Here is a 9,763-nt window from a genome sequence, read left to right on the forward strand (position 1 = left end):
GAGAGAGAGGGGGGAGAGAGAGAGAGGGGAAGAGAGAGAGGGGGGCGAGAGGGGGGTAGAGAGAGCGAGGGGGGTTGGAGAGAGAGGAGAGGTGGGGGAGGGGGGGAGAGAGGGGGGGGAGCAGACGGAGTGAATACACACGCTGAAGATGTGTTGCTGAATTTTTAGTGTTTTTAGTGTCTAAAATGGGGAAAAAAGTTTCATTTCAAGTTTTAAAAGGTTTTAAAGTTAAATTTACTTTTAGTTAAGATAGTTTAGTTTAGTTTAGTTTAAGTTTAAGTTTAGATTAGTCTAGAGTCAGTAAGGAAGGAAAAGCCGACAGAAAAAAAAAATCAGTGAAAAACAGCATAACGAAATAAAGCAAAGGGACAGAATAAGGAAAGTAATAAACTCGGGGAAAAACCGGGAGATCGAGACACCGAGCGGCGACCGCAGTCCAGGGCCAGAGAGGCGGCTGGGATTCAGCCCGAGCGGCGACCGCAGTCCAGGGCCAGAGAGGCGGCTGGGAATCAGCCCGAGCAGCGACCGCAGTCCAGGGCCAGAGAGGCGGCTGGGAATCAGCCCGAGCGGCGACCACAGTCCAGGGCCAGAGAGGCGGCTGGGATTCAGCCCGAGCAGCGACCGCAGTCCAGCACTCGAGAGACAAAAGAGACACAGCCCGAAGGCACCGGCTCCCAGAAGCAAGTTCAAGAACGGGGCTCGGCCGAGGGGACTCGAGCCGCAGTCCCGCAATCCAGCAACCAAACGGGAACGAAAAAACCAAGACTGTGAGTACAGGGCCCAGGGAGGGAGACTGAAGCCAGGGAAAGGTCCGAGGAGCCAGGCCGAGACAGAGGCCCAGAGACCTCTGAGGGGGAGGGGAACAACCGGAGGCACCGGGAAACAGCAGCTCACAGACTCAGACCTGGGAAGGGTGAACCCAGGAGCCGAGGCCCAGGGACCACGGGGTCGGAGAGGGGGACCGGGAAAGGTCGCGAACAGGGAGAGGGAAACACCAAACCCGGGGCCCCAGAAAAGCTTATTCTAAGATCAACAATACTTTCTCTACACTACCAAAAATGAGCGAATCAGAAGAGCCACAACAGCCCCCGAGGGACACTGAGAGCAACCGCTTCCAGATTCCCCCCAACACCACAAAAAATGCTATAAAAGCGATCAAGCATGAGCAGATGAGAGAAAAACCAGAAACTCTCTTTGCTGACTGGTACAACACTGGGACAAAATGTAACCTCATTTTCTACTCAGATCAGCCAGCGGCTCGGATCACAGCAATAAAATCACACTATACCAGTGTTAAGCTAGAAAGGACCGCAAATGGGTCCAAAATGAAAATTAACACACCAGGAGACAGGGCAACCACGACTGTCAACGTGTACAATACCGGAACAATATTAGTGCAAGGCAACCTCGACAACTTTGTAACGGCCTTCAGGACACTTAAAGGAATAACTAAGAGGGGAAGGAACAGCCCCAGAGTGGCTAACAGGGGAAAAGCGACCCACACTCCCCCCAACATTGACAACTTACCAGGAGGAAATCAGCCTGGTCAGGAGGTGAACGAGCCACACAGTTCAAACCAGACACTAACCCCGGGGACCCACAGCCACATGATACAACTGACAAACCCCAGCATAACTACCAGGGAGGGAGCCACACATAGTCCCCCTACCAATTCCAGCTCACCAAGAGAAGAGCAGCATAGCCAGGAAGTGAGTGAGCCTTCCAGGGTCGACCAGACACATACCCCGGGATCACACAGCCAGATACAACTAAAAGATAAATTTAATCAATTAGAGATAGAGATGGTTAAACTTAGAGAGCAGTTCCTTAAAATGATTCACGAACAAAAGCAAGAGAGGGAGAGACACAAGAGAGAGCTGAATCTACTTGAGAACCAGGTGAATCTACTTGGGAATCGGGTGAAAGAGCTGCAGGAAAAAGAAGATAGCCATAGAGGAGAGATAACACCATTAGACCAGCCACCAGAGGCTAGAGATAAGACAAGACAGAGCCGGACGGAACGGCTGCACTCCCACACGGAACAACAGCAGCAGACACACAATACAAGGGGTGCCACACAGACCGACCAGTATACTGACTCGCAATCTTCCCCCACCACCATGGAACCACAAGCGAGCCGCTCACAAGAGGAATGCACACACCAGACACCCCAGCCCAACACACACACTGAGTCCAGGCAAAAGCCACCAGACAGTAAACACAAACAAGACTGACATCGTAATACTCATAGACTCAAATGGGAAATTTCTATGGGAGAAAAAGCTCTTCCCTAGAAGTAAAGTAGAAAAGATCTGGTGCCCAACAACAGACAGAGCCATGGGATGGCTGACCAAAGCCAGATTAGGCTCCCCCCAACACATAATAATACACACGGGCACAAATGACCTAAAGGCCCAACAGAAAGAGGTAGCAACATCGCTCAGAGCAGTGATTAGGAAGGCAAGCAGTACATTTCCAAACACTAGAATCACTGTTTCCACAATATTGCCGAGAACAGACTTCAACAACAACACAATTCATGAGATAAATGCCAGCATAGCAAGAGACTGCGAATCAAAACACAACGTGCACCTGGCCCAACACCCCACCCTCGATGAGGAATGTCTTTACGACCACGTCCACATCCAAAGGAAAAGAATATCGATCTTTGCTAAAGCCCTGAAGGACGTCGCTTTTAACCGGGTCCATACCCAGGCTCCAAGAGGACCCCCCCCGACCACCAGAGATCAGCGGGGTACATATCAGGACCACTACAAAGACCACCACCACACCAACCGAGACCAGAGAGGATCCCCATGCAAAACAACAATATCAGACCTGCACCACTCCTGTCCCACAGGGGAACAGGACTGCTCCCAGCCAGACAGAGGGAGAGATGCACAGGACGTACGCAATACCTCAGACAGAGACAATCCATTAAGAGACAATAAGCAGATGTGCAGCAGCATCTACTTCTGCCTTATGGATCAAGGACTAATTAATAGAAAGAACTGTAACCAAATAGTATTAACTTTTATAGACAACTGAGATGATCTTTTTTTCCCACACTTAGACACGACGAACACGTACCACTCTTTAACCTATCATAGTAAAAGATCAAACTTAACATGAAATCCTTATATATTTCGACCTGGAATATCCAAGGTCTACGCTCTTCGGTGCTAGACGTGAAGAGTAGGACCCCAGAGTTCATAGATGAAACTAAAGATCTAGATATTATCATTTTACAGGAAACTTGGTATAAAGGAAAAGGACACACTGGCTGTCCCCAAGGGTACACTGAGCTGGTGGTCCCCTCCAATAAATTACCAAGTGTAACCCAAGGCAGAGACTCCGGAGGCACACTGATCTGGTTTAAAACAGAACTTAAGAATTACATCAAATTTATAAAAAAGGGCGAAAACCACATGTGGCTCAAAATTGAGAGGGAGATTATCTCAAACACCCAAGATGTTTACATTTGCGCACTTTATATCCCCCCAATGGATTCCCCGTACTTTAAAGGGGACACCTTCTCCAACATGGAGGGGGAAATTATCCAATACCAGGCCCAGGGGAACGTGTTGATCTGTGGGGACCTCAATTCAAGAACGGGCGAAGAACCAGACTTCACCAATAACCAGGGAAACAATTACGTATTCGGGAATAACCACTTTGACATCCCTTCCCTTCCATACAGGCATAACTGCGACAAGCAGTCAAATACCAACGGAAAACAGCTACTACAGCTCTGTCAAAACCTGGGTCTGTACATTGTCAATGGTAGGTTCATAGGAGACCTCCTAGGAAGATCGACCTATTGCTCACCTCTTGGCTGCAGCACAGTAGACTATATGATTACAGATTTGGACCCATCCTCTTTCAGAGCATTCACAGTCAAACCACAAACAACACTGTCAGATCACAGTCAAATTACTATGTATCTCAAAAAGACAGAAACAAACAACGTAGAAACACAACCCAGTAAACTGTACAACACCAAAAAATCGTACAGATGGGCCAAAAACGACACGGAAAAATATCAGAAAACAATTAGCAATGCATCAACTCAAGCTCTCTTGGACACCTTTCTGGATAACATATACACTCACAATAAAGAAGGCGTAAACCGGGCAGTAAATAACCTAAACAATATTTTTGATAATTTGGCAACAAGTGCAAACTTGAAAGCCCGCAAGAACAAACCCAAAACAAAAAACTATGAAAAATGGTTTGACCCAGATTGCCATAACATGAGGAAAAAACTTAGAAAAATATCAAACCAAAAACACAGACATCCAGAAAACGAGGAATTACGCCTTACTTATTGTCAGACACTAACACAATACAGAAACACACTCAGAACCAAAAAAGAGCAATATATTAAGAATACACTCAGCTCCATGGAGGAATCCATTGATTCCAATTGTTTCTGGGACAACTTGAATACACTACACAAAAAACAACACGACGAATTGGCCATTCAAAATGGGGACACATGGGTAAACCACTTTGAAAAATTATACCAGAAAAACACACTACGACCAGAGCAACACCAAATATGCAAAAAACTGGAAAAGCTAGAAATGGCCATAAAAGATAACCAAAACCCGCTAGACTCCATAATAACAGAAAAAGAACTTTTTGAAAAACTCAAGGGCCTGCAACCAGGAAAAGCTTGCGGGACAGACGGCATACTAAACGAGATGATTAAACACACAGACGACAAAATGAAACTGGCTATCCTAAAACTCTTCAACTTGGTTCTGAGTGTCGGTTATTTCCCTGATATCTGGAACAAAGGACTCATAACGCCCATATACAAAAGTGGGGACAAAGCCGACCCAAACAACTATCGAGGCATCTGTGTAAACAGTAACCTGGGGAAGGTATTCTGTAGCATCATAAACAAAAGACTTATAAACTTCCTTGAGGAGCACAATGTCTTGAGTAAAAGCCAAATTGGATTCCTGCCAAACTATAGAACATCAGATCATATCTTCACCCTACAGACCCTAATTGACAAACACGTTCACAATAACAAAAGCAAAATCTACGCATGCTTTATAGATTTCCAGAAGGCTTTCGACTCCATCTGGCATGACGGTTTATTCCTGAGACTTATCGAAAGCGGGGTAGGGGGAAAAGCATGATGTAATTAAATCAATGTATACAAACAACAAATGTGCAGTTAAAATTGGAGACAAACAAACAAAATACTTCCCACAGGGGCGGGGGGTGATGCAGGGCTCGCCAATCTCACCGACGCTCTTTAATATTTACATAAATGAATTGGCAAAACTACTTGAACAATCTACAGCACCCGGCCTCACCCTATATGAATCCAAGGTTAAATTCCTCCTCTATGCAGACGACCTGGTTCTGCTGTCACCAACTAAGGAGGGTCTACAGCAGAACCTGGACCTGATGGAGTCGTACTGCCAGATTTGGGCCCTGACAATAAATCCCCAAAAAACCAAAGTCCTTGTGTTCCAGCAAAGATCCAAACATCAGGGACCCAAAATAAATTTCACACTAGGAACAACCAAAATTGAACAAACCACTAACTATGCATACTTGGGCTTAAAAATCAGTTCTACGGGAAACTTCAAACTGGCTGTGAATGAACTGAAAGAGAAAGCAAGAAGGGCTTTCTATGCCATTAAAAAATCAATCCAAATAGAAATCCCAATTAGCATTTGGCTCAAAATTTTCAAATCAGTAATTGAACCAATTGCACTCTATGGCAGTGAGGTATGGGGACCGCTAACACAACAAGAATTTGCAAAATGGGACAAACACCCAATTGAGATCCTACATGCAGAATTCTGTAAAAGTATCCTCCGGACTCAAAGGAAAACAGTAAACAATGCATGCAGGGCGGAACTAGGCCAATATCCATTAATAATCACTATCCAAAAACGAGCCACCAAATTTTGGAATCACCTACAAATGAGCAACCCCCAATGCTATCACTACGATGCCCTGAAATGCCAAGAGCTGACCATAAAGAAGAATACCCTCAGTCAACTAGTCCTGGGACTCAGTGAAGTAACTACTAACACTACTAACAATAACCAGCCCCAGGACAGTGACAGCGTAACACAAAGAATTCGACCCAACACAATCGTCGCTAAGCAAAAGGAAAAATATCTGACATATTGGGCAGAAACAACAAAAACCCAAAGCAAACTCAATTGCTACCTGGCCCTAAACAGACAATACAACATAGCTGATTACCTGACCATGGTAAAGGATAACAAACTGAGAAGAACCTTGACAAGGTACAGACTTAGCGAACATAGCCTAGCGATCGAAAAAGGCAGACACAGGCAGACCAGGCTGCCAAGAGAGGACAGGATATGCTCTCACTGCAGTCAGGGAGTAGTGGAGACAGAGATGCACTTCCTCACAGCCTGTGGAAAATATCAGGGCATCAGGGAGAATTTCTACCAAAAATTCTCACAAATATGCCCTGAATTCAGAAATCTGAATGACAACTAAAAACTCCCATACCTACTGGGGGAGGAGAGAAGCTGTATAACACTGGCGGCACACTATGTTACAGCTTGCCATGAACAGAGGGACAACCAGTAAACTAAGAAAAGAGTATATATAAATAATGCGAATGTATATTTATACACTCAGGGATATACCTGTTTATACACTGTATGAATAGAACTGCGTTTATGTGTTCAACCATAAATGTATTTTGATGCTTTGGCAACATAAGATGTACCTTATCATGCCAATAAAGCGATTTGAATTTGAATTTGAGAGAGATGGAGGGGGAAGAGAGAGAGAGGGGGAAGAGAGGGGGGGAGGGAGGGGGGGAGAGAGAGGGAGGGGGGGAGAGAGAGGGAGGGGGTAGAGAGAGGGTGGGGGAAGAGAGGGGGAGAGAGCGAGGGGGGTTGGAGAGAGAGAGGGGGAGAGAGAGCGAGGGGGGTTGGAGAGAGAGAGGGGGGGAGAGAGAGAAGAGGTGGGGGACAGGGGGGGAGAGAGTGAGGGGGGAGAGAGGGAGGGGGAAGAGAGAGAGAGGGGGGAGAGGGAGGGGGGGAGAGAGAGAGAGAGAGAGAGCCGGGGTGGGGGTGTGGGGAGAGAGAGAGAGAGCCGGGGGTTGGGGGGGAAAGAGAGAGAGAGAGCGCGAGCTGGGGGGGGGTAGAGAGAGAGAGCCTGGAGGGGGGGGAGGAGAGAGAGAGCGCCGGGGGGGCGGAGAGAGAGAGAGCGAGAGGCTCAATATTAAGAGGGGCATCATCTCTAGCATGCAAGATGTTTTCATTTGCGCACTCTATATCCCCCCTATAGAATCCCCGTACTTCAAAGGGGACACCTTCTCCAACATTGAGAGGGAGATTAACCAATTCCAGGCCCAGGGGAACGTGTGGATCTGTGGTGACCTCAACTCAAGAACTGGTGAAGAACCAGACTTCACCAGTAATCAGGGGAATAATTACATATTTGGGAATAACCACTTTGATCTCCCTTTTCATTCACACAGGTATAACTGCAACAAACAGACAAATGCTAACGGAAAAGAGCTCCTGCAGCTCTGTCGAAGCCTGGGTCTGTACATTGTCAATGGTAGGTTCATGGGAGACTCCCTAGGAAGATCCACCTATTGCTCACCTCTTGGCTTCAGCACCGTAGACTATATGATTACGGATCTGGACCCATCCTCTTTCAGAGCATTCACAGTCAAACCACAAACAACACTGTCAGACCACAGCCAAATTACCGCGTATCTTAAAAGGACAGAAACAACCAACACAGAAACACAGCCCAGTAAGCTGTACAACATTAAAAAATCCTACAGATGGGCAAAAAACAGCATGGAAAAATACCAGAAAGCAATTAGCAATCAATCAACTCAAGCTCTCTTGGACACCTTTCTGGAAAACACATACACTCACAATTAAGAAGGCGTAAACCGGGCAGTGAATAACCTAAATAATATTTTTGATAATTTGGCATCAATGTCAAACTTGAAAGTTCGCAAGAATAAACCCAAAACAAAAAACCACGAAAAATGGTTTGATTCAGATTGCCATAACATGAGGAAAAAACTCAGAAAAATATCAAACCAAAAACAGACAACCAGAAAACGAGGAATTACGCCTTACTTATTGTCAGGCACTAACACAATACAAAAACACACTCAGAACCAAGAAAGAACAGTATATTAAGAATACACTCAGCTCCATTGAGGAATCTATTGATTCTAATTGTTTCTGGGACAACTGGAATACATTACACAAAAAGCAACACGACGAATTGCACATTCAAAACGGAGACACATGGGAAAACCATTTTGAAAAATTATACCAGAAAAACACACTAAGATCAAATATGTAAAAATATGTAAAAAACTGGAAAAGCTCGAACTGGCCATAAAAGATAACCAAAACCCGTTAGACTCCCTAATAACTGAAAAAGAGCTATTTGAAAAACTCAAGGACCTGCGACCAGGAAAAGCTTGTGGTGCAGATGGCATCCTAAGCGAGATGATTAAACACACGGACGATAAAATGAAACTGGCTACCCTAAAACTCTTCAACTTGGTTCTGAGTGTCGGTTACTTCCCTGATATCTGGAACAAAGGACTCATAACGCCCATATACAAAAGTGGAGACAAAGTTGACCCAAATAACTATCGAGGCATCTGTGTAAACAGTAACCTGCGGAAGCTATTCTGTAGTATCATAAACAAAAGACTTATAAACTTCCTTGAGGAGCACAATGTCTTGAGTAAAAGCCAAATTGGATTCTTACCAAATTATAGAACATCAGATCATATCTTCACCCTACGCACCCTAATTGACAAACATGTTCACCAAAACAAAAGCAAAATTTTTGCCTGCTTTATAGATTTCCAGAAGGCCTTCGATTCTATTTGGCACGACGGTCTATTCTTGAAACTTATTGAAAGTGGTGTAGGGGGAAAAACATATGATGTAATTAAATCAATGTATACAAACAATAAATGTGCAGTTAAAATTGGAGACAAACAAACAAAATACTTCTCACAGGGGCGTGGTGTGACACAGGGCTCGCCCATCTCACCGACACTCTTTAATATTTACATAAATTAATTGGCAAAACTACTTGAACAATCTACAGCACCCGGCCTCACCCTATATGAATCCAAGGTTAAATTCCTCCTCTACGCAGATGACCTGGTTCTGCTCTCACCAACTGAGGAGGGTCTACAGCAGAATCTGGATCTGCTAGAGTCGTTCTGTCAGACCTGGGCCCTGACAATAAACCCCCAAAAAACCAAAGTTCTTGTGTTTCAGCAAAGATCCAGACATCAGGGACCCAGAATAAATTTCACACTAGGAACAACTAAAATTGAACAAACCACAAACTACACATACTTAGGCTTAATAATCAGTTCTACGGGAAATTTTCATCTGGCTGTGAATGAACTGAAAGAGAAAGCAAGAAGGGCTTTCTATGCCATTAAAAAATCAGTCCAAATAGAAATCCCAATTGGCATTTGGCTCAAAATTTTTAAATCAATTGTACCAATTGCACTCTATGGCAGTGAGGTGTGGGGACCGCTAACACAACAAGAATTTGCAAAATGGGACAAACACCCAATTGCGATCCTACATGCCAAATTCTGTAAAAGTATCCTCCGGACTCAGAGGAAAACCGCAAACAATGCATGCAGGGCAGAACTAGGCCAATATCCACTACTAATTACTATCCAAAAAAGAGCCACCAAATTTTGGAAACACCTAAAAATGAGCAACCCTCACTG

Source organism: Somniosus microcephalus, chromosome 2 (genome assembly GCF_052327205.1).
Source record: "Somniosus microcephalus isolate GS21.2 chromosome 2, FLI_Smic_1.0, whole genome shotgun sequence".
NCBI lineage: Eukaryota > Metazoa > Chordata > Chondrichthyes > Squaliformes > Somniosidae > Somniosus > Somniosus microcephalus.